Raw genomic sequence first — 26,597 nt, forward strand, 5'->3', positions numbered from 1 at the left:
CAGGCCTGCCATTGCAGCCTGCGTGAAAGGGTGCATGCACCCTTTTCACTACAGGTCACTGCACCAGGTCAATGTAAGCCATCCCTATGGTAGACACTCTTAGACCAGAGGGCAGGGTGCAGTTTCCTGTGTGTGAGGGCACCCCTGCATGAGCAGATGTGCCCCCATGAACTCCAGCTCCATTTTCATGGACTTCGTGAGTGCAGGGACACCATTTTACGTGCGTACTGGACATAGGTCACTACCCATGTCAGCTACATAATGATAACTCTGAACCTACTCATGTTTGGTATCAAACATGTTGGAATCATACCCCAATACAGTTGTCAGTATTGGAAGTATGATTCCATGCACTCTGGGGGCTTCTTAGAGGACCCCCAGCATTGCTCCTACCAGCTTTCTGAGGTTTTCCAGGCAGCCCAAGCTACTTTCACCCCTAAGAAATGTTTCTGCCCTCCTGCTGCTTGAACAGCTCAAGCTCAGGAAGTCAGAGGAAAGGATTTTCTCTGGGAGAGGGTGGTAACACCCTCTCCCTTTGGAAAAAGGTGTCATATTGCTTGGGAGTGGTAGCCTCCCCAAGCCACTGATATGCTTTGAAGAGCACATTTGGTGCCCTCGTAGCATAAACCAGTCTGCGCTGGTTCAGGGACCTCCAGTCTCTGCTCTAGCATGAAACTGAACAATGGAAAGGGGAGTGACAACTCCCCTGTCCATAACCACCCGAGAGGTGGTGTCCAGAGCTTCACCAGAGGGTCCCTTGTTTCTGCCATCTTCAATCTAAGGTTGGAAGAGGCCTCTGGAAGCATCTGAGTGGCCAGGTCAAGCAGGTAACATCAGAGCCCCCTTCTGATAGGTGGTCACCTGGCTAGGAGACTAAAACCCCTCCCAGGGCTATTTAGGGTCTCTGTCTTGGGTGGGTCCGCAGATTCACTTGCAAGATTCCAGCAGTAATCTACTTAAACTTCTGGCCACTGGAACTGCAGCTGGTCCTTCCAGAAACTGGCAATCTGCATCCACAATGAAGACTCTGCTGCAACATTGTTTCCACGGCTCCTTCCAGCTTCTGCAACATTTCCCCATCTGTGCATCCTCCAACGGTGGCAAGTCTTCAGTGTACATGAGAAGGAAGAAGGAATCTCCCTTGGAGTGAAGCAGTCACTCCCCTATATCTGCAGGCACCAACTGCAATGATGACCACCTGCGTGGATATCCTCTCATCCTGAGCTGCGTGGCCCCTCATCACAGGTGGTGGTGTGGAGTGGTCCCCTTGGTCCTCTCTGCCAGGTGTCCAACTTTGGTGAAGGTAAGTCCTTGCCTTCCTACGCAGGACAGTACCCCGGTGCATCACATCTCTTGCAGCTACCAAGGCTTGTTGGCACCTCCTACAAAGGATTTTCAGGCTCTGTGTAGCCCCAGCCCCCAGTTCTCTTCCCTGCGATGCACAGCCCTCTCCATGCTTCTCCTGCAGCGGGGATCCTTCTTCAGTTGTGCTGGATGGGCTCCTCTGTGAGTCCTGGGCCCTCTTCCAGTGGGTCTTCTGTGTGGGCTGCCTTTTCTTCTACATACTCTCTGCCTTGCTAAGAGCCCCCTAGGACTCCCCCAATGGGTTGAGTCGCCATGGACATTGCTGGTCTCCTGCAGCTCAACTCTTCATCTACCATAACTCTTGCCTTTGCCAAGGGATGTTGGTGGCTTTTCCATGCCATAGACAGACTGAAATCTTCCATCGGCATGGGACATCGACTTCATCCTCCAGAAGCTCTTAACTGACTCAAGGGCTGCATTACTGACCATCTTCGTCCTACTGTTGACCAACTCCTACAACCACAAATGGGTGGGTAGTGGCTCCTGCCACCACCGAACACTTCTCTGAGTTCTGGACTTGGTCCCCATCTTTTTCAGGTCTTCCTTCTTTCAGATCCATTGCTGGTTTCTTGCAGTCTTGTCTGGGTGTTGCATTATCCTTATTTTCAGTCCTTTTTTGTAGTTTGGAGAAAATCCAGTTAATTACTCCTTTCTTCTTAGTCGCTTGGGGGCATTGTGGTACTTACCTTTGGGAGTTCCTAGTTCCTCCAGCTCCCCTCTACAGCTTCTACTTACCTGGGTGGGTGTCCTGCATTCGCATTTCATTTTCTTAGTGTATGTTTTGGGCTCCTCCTAGGGTCAGTATTGTCTATTGCTACTGCACTTCTTTCTATTGCTATTTAGTCCTATTTCTGATGATTAGTGTACATATTTAGAGTGTTTACTTATTGCCTATCTAGTATCTTTGGTAATTGTGTCACTAAAATAAAGTGCCTTTATTTTTGTAACACTGAGGCCCTCATTATGACATTTGCGGTAAATCCCACTTATCACCATGCTGACGGCTGCCAACTTTCCACTGCCGATATCTGTTCCACATATTATGACACACACACACCAATCCAACAGAATACAGCCACATACACAAATCCGCCAGACCAAAGGTCAGTGATAACCTGGAGGTATCAAAACCCACACCGTTACGCCAATAGAACAACGCCCACCACATTATGACCCCTGAATCACCACAGCAGACATTCAACGGCAGTAAACCATTGGCGGTACACACCGCTGTGCTCACAATGGACACCCACAAACAAAACAACACCACATTGGACAATTCAAACAACACACATGTAACACCCACACACACACACCACATCCACACACCCACACCACTATAAAACACACACCCACATTACCCATAACCCTTTACGAGTACAAAGTATTGCCACCAAGACCACTGACACAATTAAAGCCACACACAACTCACACCTATAAACCACTCACGCACTCCACATCACATACCCCAACACATTAACCAACACACCCTCACCAACACACCTCACAGAACACCCATGACACCACAAAGGCACCCCCGTTTCACTGAGGAGGAGCAAAGGGTCATGGTGGAAGAAATTGTCAGGGTAGAGCCACAGCTATTTGGAGCACAGGTGCAGCAGATATCTGTAGCTAGGAAGATGGAGCTTTGGCGGAGAATCGTGGACAGGGTCAACAGCGAACTAGGGATGACATCAGGAAGAGGTGGAATGACCTACGGGGGAAGGAACGTTCCATAGCAGCAAGACACTAGCTTGCTATTCAGAGGACTGGCGGTGGACCCCCACCTCCTCCCTCACAACTCACAGCATGGGAGGAGCAAGTCTTGGCAATACTGCATCCTGAGGGCCTGCCGGAGTCGGAGGAGGACTGGACTCTGGTAAGTCAACTCTCCCCTATTATCACCCCCTACCTGCTTGCCATCACATACCCTCACCCTCACTCCCATCATTCCACTACATCCTACACACCCCACCATCACATCTCACTAATCCCAATGCCAAGGCCTGCATGCTGTACCAATGCATGAACACCCCTCACAGCCCTGCATGGACACTCATCACCAAAGCATGCACAGCATAGAGAACTAACAATACCACCATACACTAACATACACAAGTGAAAGCTGGCAGGGCAAACCCGACCATAGAGGGGAAGCCACGGATGTTCAATATGTCAGACACATTAACCATAACACATCATTTTCATCCCCACAGGTACCCCAGCCAATGTCAGCGGAGAGGAGGTGCCAGCACTATCCAGTCGCCCAACAGAAGATGCCCACAGTGATGACAGTAACTCTGCTCTTCAGGATCTGGACAACCTACCTGGCCCACCCGGGACCACTGGACAGCTGGTTACCCAAGCCCAGACACACACCACCACAGAGCCTCCCCCATCTGGAAACACCACCACAGCACCCACCCAGCGTACCCACACCTCTGTCCCCAGGACACGTCAATCAGCAGTGTGTCCACCTCTACAGGGACCCCAGGTCACCCCTCGCACACAATACAATCAGGGACCTGGGGTCAGTGGCAGTGGGCACACGGTTCAGGGGACAGAGGCACAGGCCAACAGGGACACTGGGAGGACTGCTGTGCACCAGGGGGAAGACAGGCCCAGGGAACTGACTCTCCAGGATGCACTCCCAGAGATTCTGGGAGCCTATCAACATTCCCAGGACACGATGGGCCAGATCCTGGACAAAGTGCAGGAGAACAGGCGTCTGCAGGAGGGACAGTCCCAGGGGATCAGGGAGGACTTGCAGGCCATTAACAACACCCTGATCTCCATAGCAGGAGTGCTGGCAGACATTGCCAACATTATGAGGGAGGCAGTCTCACACCAGCGGGCCCCTGCCACTAGCCAGATATCTGTCAAAGTAACCAGATCCTCGGGGTCTGCGCACATTCCCAACACGTCCACCACTGAACAGCTCCAAGACCATGATAGATAAATCATAGAGGCTAAGAGAGTTCAAGAGGGGAAGAGGGGATTAGGAAGGGAAACAGCTTCTTACGAAGGAGACCTGTAGTAAGAAAAAGGTTAGAACACACAATATGAAAATGATATCTCCTGAAATCAATACTAGACTATGATTCTAAGCATAGTCATTCTGAAAACATGAACAATATAAGAATTAAGTTTAAAATGACTAAGTTTCAAGATCGCCGGATACCTGTAAGGGAATCAAGATGGATTAAATGAAAACTTTCTTATTCAAGTACTTTCCTTTACATGAGAATCAGAAAAACATTCTGACTAAATTTTAAACCAGTCATATAAATCCTTTTTTGAGAATGCATACTAGGACCATACAATATTGCATCTAGAAACTCTGATCTTCTGTGTACTCTTAAAATGTTTCAACACAAATTGCGCATATTGTAGAGATATATATATATATATATATATATATATATATATATATATATATATAGTAAACACTATAAAAGGATTGTGCACCATGAATAACACAATATGGATTCAGGAAAAACAAATCACATAACTTGTCAACTCAAATATTACATCATAAATAACTTAGAATAGTGGCATACAATAAACAACATGAATTAAACTCGAGGAGAGAATCGTGCGTCTTGCCGATTCGAGTGTCACCATGTAAAAAGCCAAGAAATGGTAGTACACAAGGAATATCAAAGTCAAACCATCATTAAACGAATCGCGCGTCTTGCCGATTCGTGAACCATGATGTAAATGTCAAGAAATAACAGCTCACAATGAATAACAAGATCAAAGTACAATGAAACGAATTGCAGGTCTTTTGCCGATTCTTAAGCCACCATGTAAATGTCAAGAAATGGTAGCGCACAATGAACAACAAGATTAAAGCACCATGAAACGAATTGTGCGTCTTACCGATTCTTAAGCCACCATGCAAATGTCAAGAAATGGTAGCGTGCAATGAACAACAAGGTTAAAGCACCATGAAACGAATCGCGCGGCTTGCCGATTCGCAAGCCACCATACAAATGTCAAGGAATGGTAGCTCGCAATGAATAACAAGATTGAATCAGCATGAAACGAATCGTGCGTCTTGCCGATTCGTAAGCCACCATACAAATGTCCAGAAATGGTAGCACGCAAAGTAATCTGTTAATCATTAAAGAATTAAGCCAAGAATATGAAAGTTCTCGATAACGGCGTCGGGAGGCCAGCCCAACCACCGTCTTACCGCCCAGAACAAGGATCACCAATGAAGAATGAAGGGCAGAGGCCTGGAAGATCAAATAGGCCACCGGGACAGGAGCTCAGGAAGTAGCTGCTGTTCTGCACCGGGACCTCTAAATAGTGAGCACTTGGAGCTGGCCCAGCCCACAACCACACTCAGGCATGCTGTAGGGAAAGTCTCTGGAAGGCCCTGGAAACGGACCACACCCTAACACACTCTGAAAGCCTGAAGCAATACATTGCAAATGAACAGTATTTGTAAACACTTTAAAAATAAGTCTTCAGGATTACACTCTGCAGTGCAAAAGGTTAAACAACAACATATCAGCACAATGCATAAATTACGTTGTTTTGAGAATGCTGGTTTTTTGCATTCTAGTCGCCAATAGAGCGCGCACTGCCCTGGTGTTGACAATATCTGAAAAACGTTCCAGTTCTGCTGCAGCTAGTGGCCAGGAGGCCCCACCACTGGACTCACAGGCCACCAGCACCCGCCCCCTGCAGAAGTTGAACCAACCCGCAAACATTCCCTGTAATCCAGAGAGAAGCCAGAGATACTTGCCAGGACCCCCGTCAGGAAATGAGACTCTCCTGATTGTTCCCCTTGACTCCCACTCAGTCACCCTGTCCACCTTGAACTGCCATTGCTCTCCTTCCTATGTCCCGTTGGACAATGCACCTGTGCTACAAACAGACTGGAACAATACCTTGGACTTTCCTCCATCATCACCCCATCCCATTGCACTCACCCCATCCCATTGCACTTTCCCCCTATATATTAGCACTTCAATAAACACCCTTTGAAAAAGTCCATTTAGAATGTCATGTATATCAAATATGTATTATTTGAAACAACTACAAACATTGCAGATTAACTGTACATAGATTGAGCATAGATCAATGACCAGTAGCTGGCTGTAGTGATCACACCAGGAGTATATGTCAAGTCACCAACATTTGCAAAATGAATTTCCAGAGGGAACAGTAAGTGGGCATAGAAGTGGGAAATATCAGCGTGCCATTGCCACACAGATTACAACCAAAGTCATTGAAATATAAAGTTACACTGTCCTGCCTGTGTGTCATTGGAAGTACGGTCGTATAACTGATGTTCTGTTGTCCTCATCCTCATCCTCTGCCTCCTCATCCTCACTGTCCACAGGATCTACTGCTGCCATACGGGCATCTCCTCCTGCAGAAATGGGACATGGCATCTCAGGGCCAGGTTGTGCAACATGCAGCATGCCACTACTATCTGTCAGACCTTCTTGGGTGAATAGGACAGGGAACCCACATGTTAGGTGGAGACACCGGAACCTGGCCTTCAGGAGGCCAAAGGTCCTTTCAATTATCCTTCTGGTTCACCCATGTACCTCATTATAATGTTCTTCTGCCCTTGTCCTGGCATTCCTCACAGGGGTCAGCAGCCACGATAGGTTTGGGTAATCAGAGTCACCTACAAATATTGAGGGACAACATTTAGCCACCCACTATTCTATATGGCCCACACCATACCTATACACCAACATATACTGGTGGGAACCAGGGCGCACCTATTACCCACACCCTGTGCCTCTGTAGTTGGCCCATCACATTTGGAATGCTACAAAGTCATCATGCACCGATCTAAGATACTTGGCATTGACGTGGGAGATGTACTGGTCTGCCAAACACACCATCTGAACATTCATGGAGTGGAAACTCTTACGATTCCTGAACACCTGTTAATTCTGCCGGAGGGGGGGGGGACAAATGTAATATGTATACCATCAATCGCCCCAATTATGTTGGGGATATGTCCCATTGCATAAAACATGGCTTTCACAGTGGCCAAATCCTCAACCTGGGGGAAAACAATGTAGCTGCACATGTGTTTAATCAGGGCAGACAAGACTCTTGCCAGCACTATTGAGAACATTGTCTGTGACGTTACTGCCGCCAAGCCCACTGTCACTTGGAAAGAACCAGTTGCCAGGAAATGGACTACAGATAGCACTTGCACAGGTGGGGGGGTCCCAGTGGGGTGACGGATAGCAGATATCAGATCAGGGTCCAATTGGGCACACAGCTCTGTGATAGTTGCCCTGTCCGGTCTATAGGTGAGGGTAATGTGCCTGTCCTCCAGTGTTGCCAAGTCCGCCAGGGGTCTGTACACGGGGGTATGTCTCCATCTCCTATTCATCGGCAGCGGTAGGTATCTATGGGACACAAGAGTGAGGAGGCTGTCACAAACTCAACAGTGGAGCCACAACAGGAGTTTGCAATCTGTTAACTTGTAATGGGCCAGTGTGATTTGTCCAGTATGTGCCAATTACTTCTGTGACGCAGCATGAAACCATAAGGCTGCCCCCCCCTGAAATGGCATCCGCCTGTCCTGGTTGGAGGGATAGGTGGAAGTGAGGTAATTTCGCTGACGTTGTGTGCCGTGGCGGGAGGTGGTCGGGAACTGCCGTTCAACTCCTCATTGGTTAATATTGGGCCCTATGGTTTACAGTGGCCAATCGTGATCTATGCCGGCGGTGACGGTATGCACCACCCCGGACGTGACTGCCATTTTCTATCATATTCCTCACTTGCTACCTGACCTTTCATAGGAGAGGGCCTACACTGCATGTACTGCTGTGACCTGTCTCTGGAACCTACCATGGCCCATGTGACTGGGGAAAGGGCCCCAGCCTTCACTTTGGAGGAGTTTGAGAGACTTGTGGATGGGGTCCTACCCCAGTACAGACTGCTGTATGGGCCTCCAGACCAACAGGTGAGTACACTGTGGGCACGATGCATGTGGCATGAATGCATGGAGTTGTGTCTATGTAGGCCTCATGTGAGTGGGGTGTATGTCCTCTTTGCGGTGTACACACTGTGTGCTGGGCTATTTATGTGCCAATGGTGATGGAAGCGGGTATGGTGGGCCATACGTGTAACAGGCAGGACTGTTTGTCTAATGGTGTTTTCCTGTGTGTATGGCCTCTGCAGGTCAGTGCCCATCAAAAGAAGGGTATATGGTGTGCCATCACCAAGGAGGTGCAGACCCTGGGGGTCTATGGCAGGCGGAGCACACACTGTCAGAAATGGTGGGAGTACCTGAGTCGCTGGGCATGGAAGATGGCAGAGACCCAGCTGGGGATGGCCTCCTAACGAGGAAGGGGTGCCCATCAAACCCTGACCCCCCTGATGGCCCACATACTGGCGGTGGCCTATCCAGAGCTGGATGTGTGCTTGAGAGCATCACAGCAGCTACAAGGGGGTGAGTACAGTGGCTATCATTACAACTTACGGCTGGTTGTGTGGTATCTGGGTGGTGGATGTGTGTCAGTGGGTGTCTCTAGGACAGGCCTGACATAGCAGCGTAGGTCCTCTGGTGGCTAGGGTTCTGAAGGGATAATCCTGCCTACCTAGCTTGAATGCATCCACTACTGGTCAGGGCTGCCTGGGTCCCAGGTGTGCTACAGTTGGTAGGTTGTGCCCCTCCTCATGCCTTGGTGGCTATCAATGTCAGTGGTGGTGCCATGCATAGTGCGTAGGCCTGTTCCCTATGTGTGAGGGTGCTGTGTACGCCAACGGTGGTGGTGGTGCAGTCATTGACCCAGTGTCTCCTTTGTCTCTCTACCCCCCTTTCTTGTTTTGTCATCCTGTCCTCATGTGCATTAGCATCATCTGACGGAGGAGCAGGGGCACCGGCGACAGAGGGAGCAGCATCCCACAGGACCCAGGAGACAGAGTCCACCGACGCTGAGGTCACCAGTGGGATAGAGGGTGAGGGGAGCACCACGGCAGAGACTGGAGGAGACAATTCAGACACAGGTACCTCCTCCGATGGAAGCTCCCTGGTGGTGGCGGAAACTTCTGTGACCACCCCAGCTACAGGTACACCCGCCACCCCCGTACCAGCACGTCCTCATCGAGTTGCCTGTGCCCGCTATTCTAGGAAGATGAGCATCTCCTTCGCCCCAGGCACCTCAGGCCCTGCCCCAGTTAGCTCTGCTACCCTGCGTGAGGAGGCTATTGACCTCTTGAGATCCATCTCTGTAGGCAGTCAACCTTTGTGAATGCCATCCAGGGGGTGGCAGCCCAGTTGCAACAATCTAATGCATTCCTGGAGGGTCTTCACTCTGGATTGACGGCCCAACAGAGATAGATCCAGGCTCTGGCCTCCTCGCTGATGCCAGCCAGTGTCTCTGTTTCTACCATCCCACCTCAAACTTCCTCTTCCCAGTCCCATTCTCCTCTACCCAAACCCATCCCAAGCACACAGCCAGATGAGCGTGCACACAGGATAACACCCAAGAGTGGCACAGGCATACACAAGCACCACACTTCATCCCACAAGCACTCACACAAACACCATCCAGTTGCAGACACTACAACATCCACTGCCTCCACTGTCTCCCCTCCTCCCCCTCCACCGCCTCCCTCCCAGTCACGTCCACACTCACACCTGCATGCACTACATCAGCATGCACTACCAGCGTCATCACCACACCAAGCAGAACACGGACCTCACTGGCAGACACCTCCGCAACATCCATGCACACGTCCCCTGTGTCCTCACCCGCTGTGTCTGTCTCCCCCTCCTAAATTACATAAACACAAGCATTCACACACCCAACAGCCATCCACCTCACAACAGCATACAACCCATACACCTGCACCCAAATCCAGCAAACAGACACCTCCAGTAACCCCTCCCTCATCCTCCATTCCCTGGTAGAAGAGAATTCCAGGCCACAGATAATGTAGGGGAAGGAGCCTGCACCAGCAGGCAAGAAGAGCAAGGAGCCTGCCCCAGCAGGCAAGAAGATGAAGGAGCCTGCACCTGCCACCCGAAATGGCAAGGAGCCTACACCAGCAGACAAGAAAGTGAAGGAGCCTGCACCTGCCGTTCGAAAGGGCAAGGAGCCTGCACCAGAAGGTGAAGGAGCCTGCACCTGCCACTCGAAAGGGCAAGGAGTCTGCACCAGCAGGCAAGAAGGTGAAGAAGCCTGCACCTGCCACCTGAAAGGGCAAGGAGCCTGCACCAGCAGTCAAGAAGGAACAGTAGCCTGCACCAGCAGCTGTCACGGAGCCCCCACCACCAAGCATGGTTGTGAATCCATCCAAGGGTGCAGAGGATGTGTAGGCACCTCCCATCACCAGCACCACCACAGTGCAGATGTCACCACCAGCAGACGCTAAGTGATCCTGCCTCCATGGCAAGACACCCACTAGAGAGACTATGGCCCATCACACCCAGGACCAAGCACAGGGCATGTTGCCGCCTTCAGAACCAGGGGGCAAGACACCCACTCGAGAGACTGTGGCCTTGCACTCCCCAGGACCAAGCACAGGGTATGTTGCCACCTCCATTATCAGTGGGCAAGACACCCACTCAAGAGACTGTGGCCTTGCACTCCCCAGGACCAAGCATAGGGCATGTTGCCCCCTCCAGAACCAGTGGGCAAGACACCCACACTAGAGACTGTGGCCTTGCACTCCTCAGAGCCAAGCACAGGGCATGTTGCTCCCTCCAGAACCAGTGGGGAAGACACCCACTTGAGAGACTGTGCCCTTGTACTCCCCAGGACCAAGCACAGGGCATGTTACCCCCTCCAGAACCAGTGGTCTTGTTTCCGCCCCTGGCTGAGGTGCCCACCCCCCTGAGGTGCCTGCCCATTTGCCAGCTGATGCCCCTGCAGTGTTCTCTCTCTATTGATGCAGGTGACAAGTGGGGCCTTGGACTTTGCCCTTTGGCCATGTGGCCCACTTGAACTGAGGACTGGGCAGTGTCCCTTTTTCTGTACATTTGTAGATATCTGTAACATTGGCTAAGTTATTTTTCTACTGTGTTGATATTATTACACTCACTTTGGTAAATTTGTTTTGTCCTTGAATTATTCAGCTGATTTAGGGGGATTAACTTATGCATCTGGTTGTGTGTATGGGGTGTGTGTGGTGCGTGAGTGTGTCACTCTCTTTTTCCTCCCCCCCCATCCCTGTGTGCTAGGCGGCTGTACTCACAGTTGTCATCTTCGCCAGAGTTTGTGTTTGTGGTGGAGCCGACCGTAGAATATCATCGGAAATACATGCAGTTCGGGTTCCATGGCGGCGTGTTATTTCCCTATGTCTCCAATGGTGAGTCCTTTCTCTTCTGCGCTCTGTTTCTGCCAGGCTTTTGATGTTGTTGGTACCGCCCCAGGAAAAAGTGGTGGTTTGCAGGGTCTTAATATGGTGGGCGGAACTTTGACTTCCGCCTGGCTGTAGGCGACTACAGCCAGTGTGGCTGTTGTTTCTACCCTCGCGGTCGTTGTGGTACATTGGCTGTCTGGGGCAGCCCAGTCCCAGGAAGGCAGACAAAGGATTTCCTCTGAGAGAGGGTGTTACACCCTCTCCCTTTGGAAATAGGTGTGAAGGGCCTGAGAGGAGTAGCCTCTCCTGGCCTCTGGAAATGCTTTGAACGGCACAGATGGTCCCCTCCTTGCATAAGCCAGTCTACACCTGTTCAGGGATCCCCCCAGCCGTGCTCTGGCGTGAAACCGGACAAAGGAAAGGGAAGTGACCACTCCCTTGACCGAGAGCTCCTCCAGTGTGTCCCAGACCTCTGCCATCTTGGATGCAGAGGTGTGAGGGCACAATGGACACCTCTGAGTGGCCAGTGCCAGCAGGTGACATCAGAGACCCCCTGTAGGAAAGTACCATCTTCCTGGCATGTTACCCCCATATTTCACTGTATATATGTTGTTTTAGTGTATGTGTCACTGGGACCCTGCCAGCCAGGGCCCCAGTGCTCATAAGTGTGCCCTGTATGTGTTCCCTGTGTGATGACTAACTGTCTCACTGAGGCTCTGCTAACCAGAACCTCAGTGTTTATGCTCTCTCTGCTTTCTAAATTGTCACTAACAGGCTAGTGACCAATTTCACCAATTCACATTGGCATACTGGAACACCCTTATAATTCCCTAGTATATGGTACTGAGGTACCCAGGGTATTGGGGTTCCAGGAGATCCCTATGGGCTGCAGCATTTCTTTTGCCACCCATAGGGAGCTCTGACAATTCTTACACAGGTCTGCCACTGCAGCCTGAGTGAAATAACGTCCACGTTATTTCACAGCCATTTACCACTGCACTTAAGTAACTTATAAGTCACCTATATGTCTAACCTTTACCTGGTAAAGGTTGGGTGCTAAGTTACTTAGTGTGTGGGCACCCTGGCACTAGCCAAGGTGCCCCCACATCGTTCAGGGCAAATTCCCCGGACTTTGTGAGTGCGGGGACACCATTTCACGCGTGCACTATACATAAGTCACTGCCTATGTATAGCGTCACAATGGTAACTCCGAACATGGCCATGTAACATGTCTAAGATCATGGAATTGTCACCCCAATGCCATTCTGGCATTGGAGAGACAATTCCATGATCCCCGAGTCTCTAGCACAGACCCGGGTACTGCCAAACTACCTTTCCCGGGGTTTCACTGCAGCTACTGCTGCTGCCAACCCCTCAGACAGGTTTCTGCCCTCCTGGGGTCCAGCCAGCCATGGCCCAGGAAGGCAGAACAAAGGACTTCCTTAGAGAGAGGGTGTTACACCCTCTCCCTTTGGAAAAAGGTGTCAGGGCTGGGGAGGAGTACCCTCCCCCAGCCTCTGGAAATGCTTTGATGGGCACAGATGGTGCCCATCTCTGCATAAGCCAGTCTACACCGGTTCAGGGATCCCCAGCCCTGCTCTGGCGCGAAACTGGACAAAGGAAAGGGGAGTGACCACTCCCCTGACCTGCACCTCCCCTGAGAGGTGCCCAGAGCTCCTCCAGTGTGCTCCAGACCTCTGACATCTTGGAAACAGAGGTGCTGCTGGCACACTGGACTGCTCTGAGTGGCCAGTGGCAGCAGGTGACGTCAGAGACTCCTCGTGATAGGCTCTCCTCCTTCCTAAGTAGCCAAACCTCCTTTTCTGGCTATTTAGGGTCTCTGCTTTGGGGAGTTCTTTAGATAACGAATGCAAGAGCTCATCAGAGTTCCTCTGCATCTCTCTCTTCACCTTCTGCCAAAGGATCGACCGCTGACTGCTCAGGACGCCTGCAAAACCGCAACAAAGTAGCAAAGACGAACTACTGCAACCTTGTATCGCTGATCCTGCAGCCTTCTCGACTGTTTCCTGGTGGTGCATGCTCTGGGGGTAGCCTGCCTCCTCTCTGCACTAGGAGCTCTGAAGAAATCTCCCGTGGGACAATGGAATCCTACCCCTCCAACCGCAGGCAACAAAAGACTGCATCACCGGTCCTCTGGGTCCCCTCTCAGCACTACGAGCGTGGTTCCTGGAACTCAGCAACTCTCTCCAAGTGACTCCCACAGTCCAGTGACTCTTCAGTCCAAGTTTGGTGGAGGTAAGTCCTTGCCTACCCACGCTAGACTGGATTGCTGGGTACCGCGTGATTTGCAGCTGCTCCGGCTCCTGTGCACTCTTCCAGGATTTCCTTCGTGCACAGCCAAGCCTGGGTCCCTGACACTCTAACCTGCAGTGCACAACCTCCTGAGTTGTCCTCCGGTGTCGTGGGACTCCCTTTTGTGTCTTCGGGTGAGCTCTGGTTCACTTTTCTTCGAAGTGCCTGTTCCGTTACTTCTGTGGGTGGTGCCTGCTTCTGTGAGGGCTCCCTGACTTCCTGGGCACCTCCTCTGTCTCCTCATCCAAGTGGCGACATCCTGGTCCCTCCTGGGCCACAGCAGCATCCAAAAACCCTAACCGCAACCCTTGCAGCTAGCAAGGCTTGTTTGCGGTCTTTCTGCGTGCCTCTGCAAGCTTCTACACAACGTGTGACAACCATTCTCCAAAGGGGAAGTTTCTAGCCCTCTTCGTTCTTGCAGAATCCACAGCTTCTACCATCCGGTGGCAGCTCCTTTTCACCTTCAGCTGGCATTTCCTGGGCATCTGCCCACTCTCGACTTTGTCGCGACTCTTGGACTTGGTCCCCTTGTTCCACAGGTACTCTAGTCTGGAAATCCACTTTGGTTGCTTTGCTGGTGTCTTCCTTGTAGAATTCCCCTATCACGACTTCTATGCTCTCTGGGGAATATAGGTGCACTTTACACCTACTTTTCAGGGTCTTGGGGTGGGCTATTTTTCTAACCCTCACTGTTTTCTTACAGTCCCAGCGACCCTCTACAAGCTCACATAGGTTTGGGGTCCATTTGTGATTCGCATTCCACTTTTGGAGTATATGGTTTGTGTTGCCCCTATACCTATGTGCTCCTATTGCAATCTACTGTAACTTTACATTGCTTGCATTACTTCCTTTTGCTATTACTGCATATTTTTGGTATTGTGTACATATATCTTGTGTATATTTGGCATCCTCATACTGAGGGTACTCACTGAGATACTTTTGGCATATTGTCATAAAAATAAAGTACCTTTATTTTTAGTATATCTGTGTATTGTGTTTTCTTATGATATTGTGCATATGACACCATTGGTATAGTGGGAGCTTTGCATGTCTCCTAGTTCAGCCTAAGCTGCTCTGCTATAGCTACCTTCTATCAGCCTAAGCTGCTAGAAACACCTCTTCTACACTAATAAGGGATAACTGGACCTGGCACAGAGTGTAAGTACCCCTTGGTACCCACTACAAGCCAGGCCAGCCTCCTACATTGGTTGTGCAGCGGTGAGATAAGTACTTGCAACTACTTACCACTTTGTCATTTTGTACTTTTCATAAGAGAATAATATACAAAACAAGTTCAGTGTATGTACACCAAACCAAAATGTTTTGCTTTTCTTCTCTTACACTGTCTGCTAAGTGCTGAAAAGTACTCCTAAACTTTCTAAATGTTTCTAAAAAGTTGAAAAAGGTTTTTTTTCAGTTTCCCTAAAAAGTCCTGAAACATTTTCTCTCTTTTATCTATGTAGGAGGCTGGCCTGGTTTGTAGTGAGTACCAAGGGGTACTTACACTCTGCACCAGGTCCAGGTATCCCTTATTAGTGTAGACGAGGTGTCTAGCAGCTTTGGCTGATAGAAAATGGTAGTTAGGATGTCCCACGTCGTGAAGAAGCTTGCAGAGGTGTTCCCACGCAGAAAGACCGCAAACAAGACTTGCTAGCTGCAAGGGTCGTGGTTAGGTTCTTTGGATGCTGCTGTGGCCCAGGAGGGACCAGGATGTCGCCAATTGTGTGAGGAGACAGAGGGGGCAAACAGCAAGACAAGGAGCCCTCTCCGAAGCAGGCAGCACCCGCAGAAGTGCCGGAACAGGCCCTACGAAGAGGAGTGAACCGGAGCTCACCCAAAGTCACAAAAGGAGATCCCACAATGCCGGAGGACAACTCAGGAGGTTGTGCACTGCAGGTTAGAGTGTCGGGGACCAAGGCTTGGCTGTGCACAAAGGAAATCCTGGAAGAGTGCACAGGAGGCGGAGCAGCTGCAAATCACGCGGTACCCAGCAATGCAGTCTAGCGTGGTGAGGCAAGGATTTACCTCCACCAAACTTGGACTGAAGAGTCACTGGACTGTGGGAGTCACTTGGACAGAGTTGCTGAGTTCCAGGGACCACGCTCGTTGTGCTGAGAGGGGACCCAGAGGACCGGTGATGCAGTCTTTTGATGCCTGCGGTTGCAGGGGGAAGATTCCGTCGACCAACGGGAGATTTCTTTGGAGCTTCTAGTGCAGAGAGGAGGCAGACTACCCCCACAGCATGCACCACCAGGAAAACAGTCGAGAAGGCGGCCGGATCAGAGATACAAGGTTGCAGTAGTCGTCTTTGCTACTTTGTTGCAGTTTTGCAGGCGTCCAGAGCAGTCAGCAGTCGATTCCTTGGCAGAAGGTGAAGAGAGAGATGCAGAGGAACTCTGATGAGCTCTTGCATTCGTTATCTAAAGAATTCCCCAATCAGAGACCCTAAATAGCCAGAAAAGGAGGTTTGGCTACCTAGGAAGGAGGATAGGCTAGCAACACAGGTAAGAGCCTATCAGAAGGAGTCTCTGACGTCACCTGCTGGCACTGGCCACTCAGAGCAGTCCAGTGTGTCAGCAACACCTCTGTTTCCAAGATGGCAGAGGTCTGGAGCACACTGGAGGAGCTCTGGGCACCTCTCAGGGGAGGTGCAGGTCAGGGGAGTGGTCACTCCCCTTTCCTTTGTCCAGTTTCGCGCCAGAGCAGGGCTGGGGATCCCTGAACCGGTGTAGACTGGCTTATGCAGAGATGGGCACCATCTGTGCCCATCAAAGCATTTCCAGAGGCTGGGGGAGGGTACTCCTCCCCAGCCCTGACACCTTTTTCCAAAGGGAGAGGGTGTAACACCCTCTCTCTAAGGAAGTCCTTTGTTCTGCCTTCCTGGGCCATGCCTGGCTGGACCCCAGGAGGGCAGAAACCTGTCTGAGGGGTTGGCAGCAGCAGTAGCTGCAGTGAAACCCCGGGAAAGGTAGTTTGGCAGTACCCGGGTCTGTGCTAGAGACTCGGGGGATCATGGAATTGTCTCCCCAATGCCAGAATGGCATTGGGGTGACAATTCCATGATCTTAGACATGTTACATGGCCATGTTCGGAGTTACCATAGTGACCTAGGTACAGTGCACACGTGTAATGGTGTCCCTGCACTCACAAAGTCCAGGGAATTTGCCTTGAACAATGTGGGGGAACCTTGGCTAGTGCCAGGGTGCCCACACACTAAGTAACTTAGCACCCAACCTTTACCAGGTAAAGGTTAGACATATAGGTGACTTATAAGTTACTTAAGTGCAGTGGTAAATGGCTGTGAAATAACGTGGACGTTATTTCACTCAGACTGATGTGGCAGGCCTGTGTAAGAATTGTCAGAGCTCCCTATGGGGGCAAAACAAATGCTGCAGCCCATAGGGATCTCCTGGAACCCCAATACACTGGGTACCTCAGTACCATATACTAGGGAATTATAAGGGTGTTCCAGTATGCCAATGTGAATTGGTGAAATTGGTCACTAGCCTGTTATTGACAATTTGTACAGAGAGAGCATAACCACTGAGGTTCTGGTTAGCAGCGCCTCAGTGAGACAGTTAGGCATCACACAGGGAACACATGCATATAGGCCACAAACTTATGAGCACTGGGGTCCTGGCTAGCAGGGTCCCAGTGACACATAACAAACATACTGAAAACATAGGGTTTTCACTATGAGCACCGGGCCCTGGCTAGCAGGATCCCAGTGAGACAGTGAAAACACCCTGACATACACTCACAAACAGGCCAAAAGTGGGAGTAACAAGGCTAGAAAGAGGCTACTTTCTCACACAACCCCCACCCTCCAAACGAAGGACAATAAGGCTAACCTTGGCCAGTTGAGACTTTATTGTCTAAGTGGTGATAAGTAGAGAGTAGCTCTGCAATAGACTGGTTACTCCCTTTATCATCCACTACATGGTTACTTCCCTGTGGGGATGTAAACCACCCTGTTTGAAGTTTTTTAGCTAAGCAACAATGTGAAGATATATTTTCTGAGTTTCTATCAGTAAGTTTTAGTTTAGAGCAGTGGGATTTGTCCACTGAACCTATGTCTAGTGATGAGAATGCCAGACAGGGATTCTGTCTCAGAAAAGCCATAGCTGGGCAAAAACTTTGTCCATATGGCTAGAAGAGAGAACAGGGATGCTGTTTCTCTTGGGTTGGAGCAGGGCAGGGATGCTGTCCTATGAGCTCCACACTAGGGCAGGGATGCTGTCTTAAGTGTTGTGAGGTAGTGCAGGGTTTCTGCACTAAAGTTTCTCTGGGAGGGTTGGAGGGATGCTCCATGTTAACTAAAATGGTGCTCTTTTTCTCACCAATATGAGTTATCCCACAGAGAGGTACTTCCACCTCAGGGAGTACAGCTATGCTAGCTGATGGTTCCCTTGGAACAGGTGCCACCCCAGGAGAGGTTTCTCCCACCACAGGAATGGTATCCTGAATGGCAAGGTGGTTAGGGGATACAGTGATACCCTTTTTACCTGTTGTTGGAGAGGGATCTTGAGTTTTCAGGCCTTCTCTCCTTTGCTTTTTCATTTCAGTAGAAATGAGAGGGAACAATTCCTCAGGGATACCCAGCATGGCTGCATGGGTATAAAACTCTACATCAGCCCAACCTGAGGCCTCTAGGTCATTACCTAAGAGACAATCTGCAGGTAAGCTAGGTGATACTACCACCTGCTTAGGGCCAGTAACTCCACCCCAACTAAGTTGAACTATAGCTAAGGGAAGAAACTTAGGGGGTCATTACAACATTGGCGGTATAAGGCGCTTACCGCCGTGCAGAAGACCGCCAATACACCGCGGCGGCGGCGGTAGCCTGCCACAGCTATTATGACACACATCTCGGATTCCGCCGAAATTCAGACACCCACACAATCCCGCCACACCAAAGGTCAGCGATAAACATGCGGAAACAAAACCTCCACCTCCACGCCAACAGAAACACGCCCATGCCATTACAACCCACGAATCCATGCGGCGGTCTTTCAACCACCGTATTCCATTGGCGGTACACACCGCCGCGCTCAAAATACACACACATCTACAAAACACCGCCACATTGGACAATTACAAATACACATACCTGATATACATACACACACCACTCCCACACATCCAATACAATATAAAACACACACCCACATCACCCACAAACCCCTACAACCAAAAATTCAGAGAGAAGGCGAGAGAGAGAGCACAGAATAGACAACCCCATCACACAGAGGCACACAACACCACCACCCACACAACATCCACGCACAAAACACCACCTACAACTATACTCACCACACTCATCAACAAATACACCACCCCACACATCACACACAACACCCCATGTCACGCCAAAGACACCCCCGCTTCTCCGAGTAGGAGCTCAGGGTCATGTTGGAGGAAATCCTACGGGTAGAGCCAGAGCTATTTGGCTCACAGGTACAGCACACATCCATAGCCAGGAAGATGGAGCTATGGCAAAGAATAGTGGACAGGGTCAACGCAGTGGGACAGCACCCAAGAAATAGGGAGGACATCAGGAAGAGGTGGAACGACCTACGGGGGAAGGTGCGTTCCACGGTCTCCAGGCACCACATCGCGGTACAGCGGACTGGGGTGGACCCCCACCTCCTCCCCCTCAACTAACAACATGGGAGGAGCGAGTCTTGTCCATCTTGCATCCTGAGGGCCTCGGAGGAGTCATTGGAGGAACGGACCCTGGTAAGTCAAATCTTCACTATCATATCCCCCACTCTAACTGCATGCTACCACACACACCCACCCCCACACCCTCCCCTATCACCCAAACTCCTCACTAATGTACCCATAACTCCAACTACACATCCCAACCCCAAGACCTGCATGACACAACTAAGCATGGACACCCATCACTAAAGCATGCCCACTGCACATACCCAGAACACCCCCAACCATCAGCACACAACCCCACACACAGGAATGCCTGCACTGGGGTTCACGCACACCCAACCATTGCACACCATTACACACACACACATGCAATAATCATGTACTTATACCCCCGCAGGAACCCGAAGGAACGTCACCACACCAGAGGGTCCAGACAACACCACTCCACCCCCAGAAGAGGCCCACAGTGACGACAGCAGCTCTGCCCTACTGGATCTTAATGACCAGCCCAGACCATCGTGGGCCTCAGGACAGTCGGTTCCCCTTGCCCAGCCACAGCCCAACACCGAGCTTCCACCCTCTGGTAACACCAGCACAGCACCCACCCAGCGGGCCCAAACCTCCCTACCCAGGACAGGTCAATCAGCGGTGTGTCCACCACTACAGGGCACCCAGGCTAACCCAACACCCCAACAACAACAGGGACCTGGGGGCAGTGGTAGTGGGCACACGGTCCAGGGGACGGAGGCACAGGAACACAGGGGAACTGGGAGGGCTGCTGTGCGACAGAGGGAGGACAGGCCAAGGGAACGAACTCTCCACGAGGCCCTATCCTCCATCATGGGAGCATACCACCACTCCCAGGAGACGATGGCGACGGTCCTGGACAAGTTGCAGGAGACCCTGCGTCTGCAGGAGGAGCAGTATTTGGGGTTCAGGGAGGAGCTCAGGACCATCGGCTCTGCCCTGGGCACCATCGTAGGGGAGCTGACGGACATTCAAAAGACCTTGAGGGACACCGTGGCACTCCAAGGGGCCCCTGACACTAGTCAGGACGACAAACTGCCCACCACCTCCGCTGGCGCTAGTGGACAGGACGCCCCGCCACAGGACCACCACACCAGCACCCCATCCCCTGCAGACGGACAACCACCACGCAAGCAGGCCCTGAGATCCAGGAACAGGACAGAGCAAGATGGCAAGACCCCCACCAGGAAATAAGACCACCCTGATTGTCCCCCCACTGTCTCACTTTGTTACCCTGTCCAAATCGGAACTGCCCCAGCTCCACTTCCAATGGCCAGATGTGCAATGTACCTGTGAGACTAATAGACTGGACTCTGCCATGGACATTCCTTCACCATCACCCATCCCCATTTCACAACCCCCTTCATTTTTTAGCACTTAAATAAACACCCTTGAAACACTAAATAAAATGGAGTCAGTCTATGATTTGTAATTTTGTATTATCAATGACAGTGTCATAATGGGTTACCCATTGGAAGGCTAACATACCAATGTCACACATCACAAGCCCTTCAAGGATGCAAGCAGTTGACACGTAGGTTACCACATTTGTGAAACTGAAATGGAAGGGGACAACTCAGTTAACAAATAGTTAGTGAAATGTCGGTACAGGATAGAGGTAGATGTGTGAAAGTTAATATAATGTTCAACCTGAAAATGTACTCACCTGTGTTTCACTGGAAATATTGCTGTATGACTGACTCCCTGTTGTCGTTTTCTTCTTCCTCAGCTTCATCCTCATCACTGTCCACAGGCTCCACAGGCTCCACAGCTGCTACAACACCGTCATCTGGATCATCCTCCTGTAGAAAAGGCACCTGGCGTCGCAATGCCAAATTATGGAGCATGGAGCAGGCGATGATGATGTCGCACACCTTCTTCGGTGAGTAGAATAGGGAACCACCTGTCATATGGAGGCACCTGAACCTGGCCTTCAGGAGGCCGAAGGTGCGTTCGATCACCCACCTAGTCCGCCCATGGGCCTCATTGTAGCGTTCCTCTGCCCTGGTCCTGGGATTCCTCACTGCGGTCAGTAGCCAGGAAAGGTTGGGGTAACCAGAGTCCCCCAATAGCCATACACGGTGCCTCTGGAGTTGACCCATCATATCAGGGATGCTGCTATTGCGCAGGATGTAGGCGTCATGCACAGAGCCAGGGAACATAGCATTTACCTGCGAGATGTACTGGTCTGCCAAACAGACCATCTGGACATTCATCGAATGATAACTCTTCCGGTTTCTGTACACCTGTTCACTCCTGCCGGGGGGACCAGAGCTACATGGGTCCCATCAATGGCACCTATGACGTTGGGGATATGTCCAAGAGCATAGAAGTCACCTTTCACTGTAGGCAAATCCTCCACCTCAGGGAAAATGATGTATCTCTTTACGTGTTTGAGCAGGGCAGCCAACACTCTGGACAAGACATTGGAAAACATAGGCTGGGACATCCCTGATGCCATGGCCACAGTTGTCTGAAAAGACCCACTTGCAAGGAAATGGAGCACTGACAGCACCTGCACGTCAGGGGGGATTCCAGTCGGATGGCGGATTGGTGACATCAGGTCTGGCTCCAACTGGGTACATAGTTCATGGATAGTGGCACGGTCAAACCTGTAGGTGACGATTAAATGTCTCTCTTCCATTGTCAACAGGTCCACCAGCGGTCGGTACACCGGAGGATTCCGCCATCTTCTCATATGTCCCAGCTGATGGTGCCTAAGAAGGACAACAGCGAATAAACAGTCACTATTCCTCCAGGTAGGTACCCAAAGTCACACACAAGACTACACCAGACAATAAACCCTTCCTGGATGTGTGTTGAGTGTAGGCCTCGGTATGTGTGACGCAGTAGTAAATGAAGCCATGTGGGCCCCTGAAATGGCGGCTGCCTGACCTCTAAACTGGGACAATGGGATTGTGGGGTAACAGCACTGGCGTTGCACACCGTCGCGGTAGGCGGTCGTAGACCGCGGCGCAATGCTGCATTGGTTAACATTGGACCCTATGGGTCCCAGGAGCCAATGAACAGGTGCGCCGGCGGTGATGATGTGCATCGCCGCGCACGTCACCGCCATTTTCTATCTGTTCAATCACTAGATACCTGACCTTCGACAGGAGAGGACCTACACTGCTAGTGCTGCTGTGACCTCGGTCTGGAAGCGACAATGGCTGCTGCGTCTGGGGAGGGCCCCTGCCTTCACTGCACAGGAGTTGGAGAAACTTGTGGATGGGGTCCTCCCCCAGTACATGCTACTCTACGGTCCTCCAGACCAACAGGTTAGTACACAGGGAGCACGTTGTATGGGCTAGGCCGGGGTGGACAGGGCTGGGTGGAAGAGGGAAGGGGGCAGAGTTGATACTACAGTAAAGCATGGGAATGAAAGGCCCACATGGCCAGAGTAGGGAGGGGGCCACTCACAACGACGGTGCAGTTGGTAATGACTGTTCCTCTTTCCTTGTGCATGTCATGTAGGTCAGCGCCCACCAGAAGAGGGACATTTGGCGTGCCATCGCCAAGGAGGTCCGGACCCTGGGGGCCCACCACAGACGGGGCACCCACTGCCGTAAGAGATGGGAGGACATTCGCCGCTGCAGCAAGAAGACGGCGGAGGCTCAGCTGGGGATGGCCTCCCAACTTGGGAGGGGTGCCCGTCGCACTATGACCCCCCTGATTATCCGGATCCTGGCGGTGGCCTACCCGGAGTTGGATGGGCGCTTAAGGACATCACAGCAGACACAAGGGGGTGAGTACAACCTCATTCTGTGGACTTTGCGTGCAGTGGAGGGGTCTGGGTGGGGGGAGGTGGGCTGTGGGTGTCCCTAGGCCAGGGCGAGTTAGGTAGGCAAGGCCCCTCCATAATGTGTGCCATGTGGCACTCTACCCCACCTCAGAAGAGTGCCAAGTTGAGGTATAGTTGCCCCTGTGGCATCCATGTGCGCAGATTTCCAGCATTGCCATGTAGGCCATATCCCAGAAATTGCATGTGCAGAGGGCAGGAGCACGGCGTAATGCATGGGGCTGCTGCGTCTGTCTTGTCCGCCAACGGTAGCGGTATGCCATGCACTAAAACTCTCTTTGTTCTGTCTCCCCCCCCCCTTTTCCTGCTCTCCCTGTCCTTTTGTACATCAGCATCATCAGGCGGAGGTACAGTGGCACCGGAGCACGAGGGAGCTGCATCCCACATAGCCATGGAGGGCCACACCACAGACTCTGAATGCACCAGTGGGACGGAGGGCGAGGGGAGCTTCACGTCGGCCACCGGATCACCAAGCAGCGACATGGACTCGTCCGCCGATGGGAGCTCCCTTGTGTTGGCGGCACCATCTGTGCGCCCCACTTCTACAGGTACAGCTGCCACCTCCCCTACCAGCACCGCCCTCCCAGCAGCCCCTCAGCGTTCACCCCGTGCCCGCTCACCCAGGAGGGTGGGCATCACCTTCGCCCCAGGCACCTCAGGCCCTGCCCCAGTCACCCCTGCTGCCCTCAGTGAGGAGGCCATTGACCTCCTCAGGTCACTCACTGTTGGGCAGTCTACCATTGTGAATGCCATCCAGGGTGTAGAAAGGGAGTTACAACACGGTAATGCATTTCTGGAGGGCATTCATTCTGGTCAGCGAACCCTGCAATCTCTGGCCTCAGCACTGATGGCAGCCATTGTCCCTGTGTCCAGCCTCCCCCCTCCAACTTCCTCCACCCAGACCCAATCCCCTGTACCCCAGCCTATCCCAAGCACACCTACAGACCAGCATGCACACAAGTCAACACACACAAGTAGCTCAAGCAAACATAGGCACCACACACACCACAGGCACTCACGCAAGCCTCGCCCACATACAGACACAGCAACATCCACTGTCTCCACTGTGTCCCTCCTCTTCTCCCTCCTCCCTCCCAGTCTCGTCTACACACACACCTGCATGCACCACATCTACAGGCACTAGGACTCGCACCAGGACACCCAGCACCACAAGCCGCTCACCTGCACTCACCACCTCCACTGCCATTTACACGTCCCCTGTGTCCTCTCCCAGTGTGTCTGTGACGCCCCCTCCCAAAGTACACAAACGCCGGCAATCACTCACCCAACATCCATCCACCTCACGACAGCCTCCAGTACCTGCACCTGCACCCAAAACACCTAAAGTGACACCTCCTACAACCACCTCCCCTTCCTCCACTCCCAGGGCCCCTCCAGCTACCCATCCCAGTGTCCGTCAGAAACTGTCCCTATGTCAAATTGACCTTTTTGCACCCACCCCCCCCCCCTCCAATTCATCAGTCCCGTTGTAGTGCCTCAGCCAAAAAGCCTCCAGTACCAGTGGTGCGTGTTCCAGGTTTTTGGAGTGCACCGTCCACCAGGGCAGGCAGTAGGACCCGGAGCCAAGGCACTGGCAGCCCACCCCCTGTAAAGGCTCTGAAATTGGGGAGTGGATGACGGGACCGTGTCAAGACTCCTGGTGGGACAACAAGTGAAATGGGATCCAAGGCGATTGGTGAGTCAGCTGTAACTCCAAAGAAGGTGGGGAAGGTCCAGAGGAAGTCTCCCCAGCCTGTTGTGAGTGTCACGGCGGAGAAGTGCGCCATCATTTCCGGCGGTCCAGACACAACCGCCAGCACCGTCGTCACTGGTCCAGAGACCACCGCCGGAGTCACAGCCCAGGAGGGCCCAAGTATCGTCACTGGTCAGGAGACCACCGACGGAGTCACAGCCCAGGAGGGCCCAAGTATCGTCACTGGTCAGTAGGCCACCGCCACCGCCGGAGTCACAGCCCAGGAGGGCCCAAGTATCGTCACTGGTCAGGAGACCACCGCCAGAGTCACAGCCCAGGAGGGCCCAAGTATCGTCACTGGTCAGGAGACCACCGCCACCGCCGGAGTCACAGCCCAGGAGGTCCCAAGTATCGTTACTGGTCCAGAGACCACCGCCGGAGTCACAGCCCAGGAGGGCCCAAGTATCGTTACTGGTCCAGAGACCACCGCCGGAGTCACAGCCCAGGAGGGGACAGGATGCCACAGCCCCGCTGGCCAATGATGGAACGTCATGCCACACACCAATGTCCAGTATGGAAATCGTCATGCCACACACCAATGTCCAGTGTGGAGATCGTCATGCCACACACCAATGTCCAGTGTGGAGATCGTCATGCCACACACCAATGTCCAGTATCAGAACCGCCATGACAAAGCACCGCTGAACAGTCCTGAACTGCCATGGCAAAGCACCGCTGAACAGGGCAGAGACCGCCATGTCAAAGCACCACTGAACAGTCCTGAACCGCCATGGCAAAGCACCGCTGAACAGGGCAAAGACCGCCTGGCAAAGCACCGCTGAACAGTCCTGAACCGCCATGTCAAAGCACCACTGAACAGGGCAAAGACCGCCATGGCAAAGCACCGCTGAACAGTCCTGAACCGCTGTGGCAAAGCACCGCTGAACAGTCCTGAACCGCCATGTCAAAGCACCGCTGAACAGGGCAAAGACCGCCATGGCAAAGCACCGCTGAACAGGGCAAAGACCGCCATGTCAAAGCACCGCTGAACAGGGCAGAGACCGCCATGGCAAAGCACTGCTGAACAGGGCAAAGACCGCCATGGCAAAGCACCGCTGAACAGGGCAAAGACCGCCATGGGAAAGCACCGTTGAACAGGGCAAAGACCGCCATGGCAAAGCACCGCTGAACAGTCCTGAACCAGCATGTCAAAGCACCGCTGAACAGGGCAAAGACCACCATGTCAAAGCACCACTGAACAGGGCAGAGACCGCCATGGCAAAGCACCGCTGAACAGGGCAAAGACCGCCATGGCAAAGCACCGCTGAACAGTCCTCAACCGCCATGTCAAAGCACCGCTGAACAGGGCAAAGACAGCCATGGCAAAGCACCGCTGAACAGTCCTCAACCGCCATGTCAAAGCACTGCTGAACA

This window comes from Pleurodeles waltl, chromosome 3_1 (assembly GCF_031143425.1).
Source record: "Pleurodeles waltl isolate 20211129_DDA chromosome 3_1, aPleWal1.hap1.20221129, whole genome shotgun sequence".
Taxonomy (NCBI): Eukaryota; Metazoa; Chordata; class Amphibia; order Caudata; family Salamandridae; genus Pleurodeles; species Pleurodeles waltl.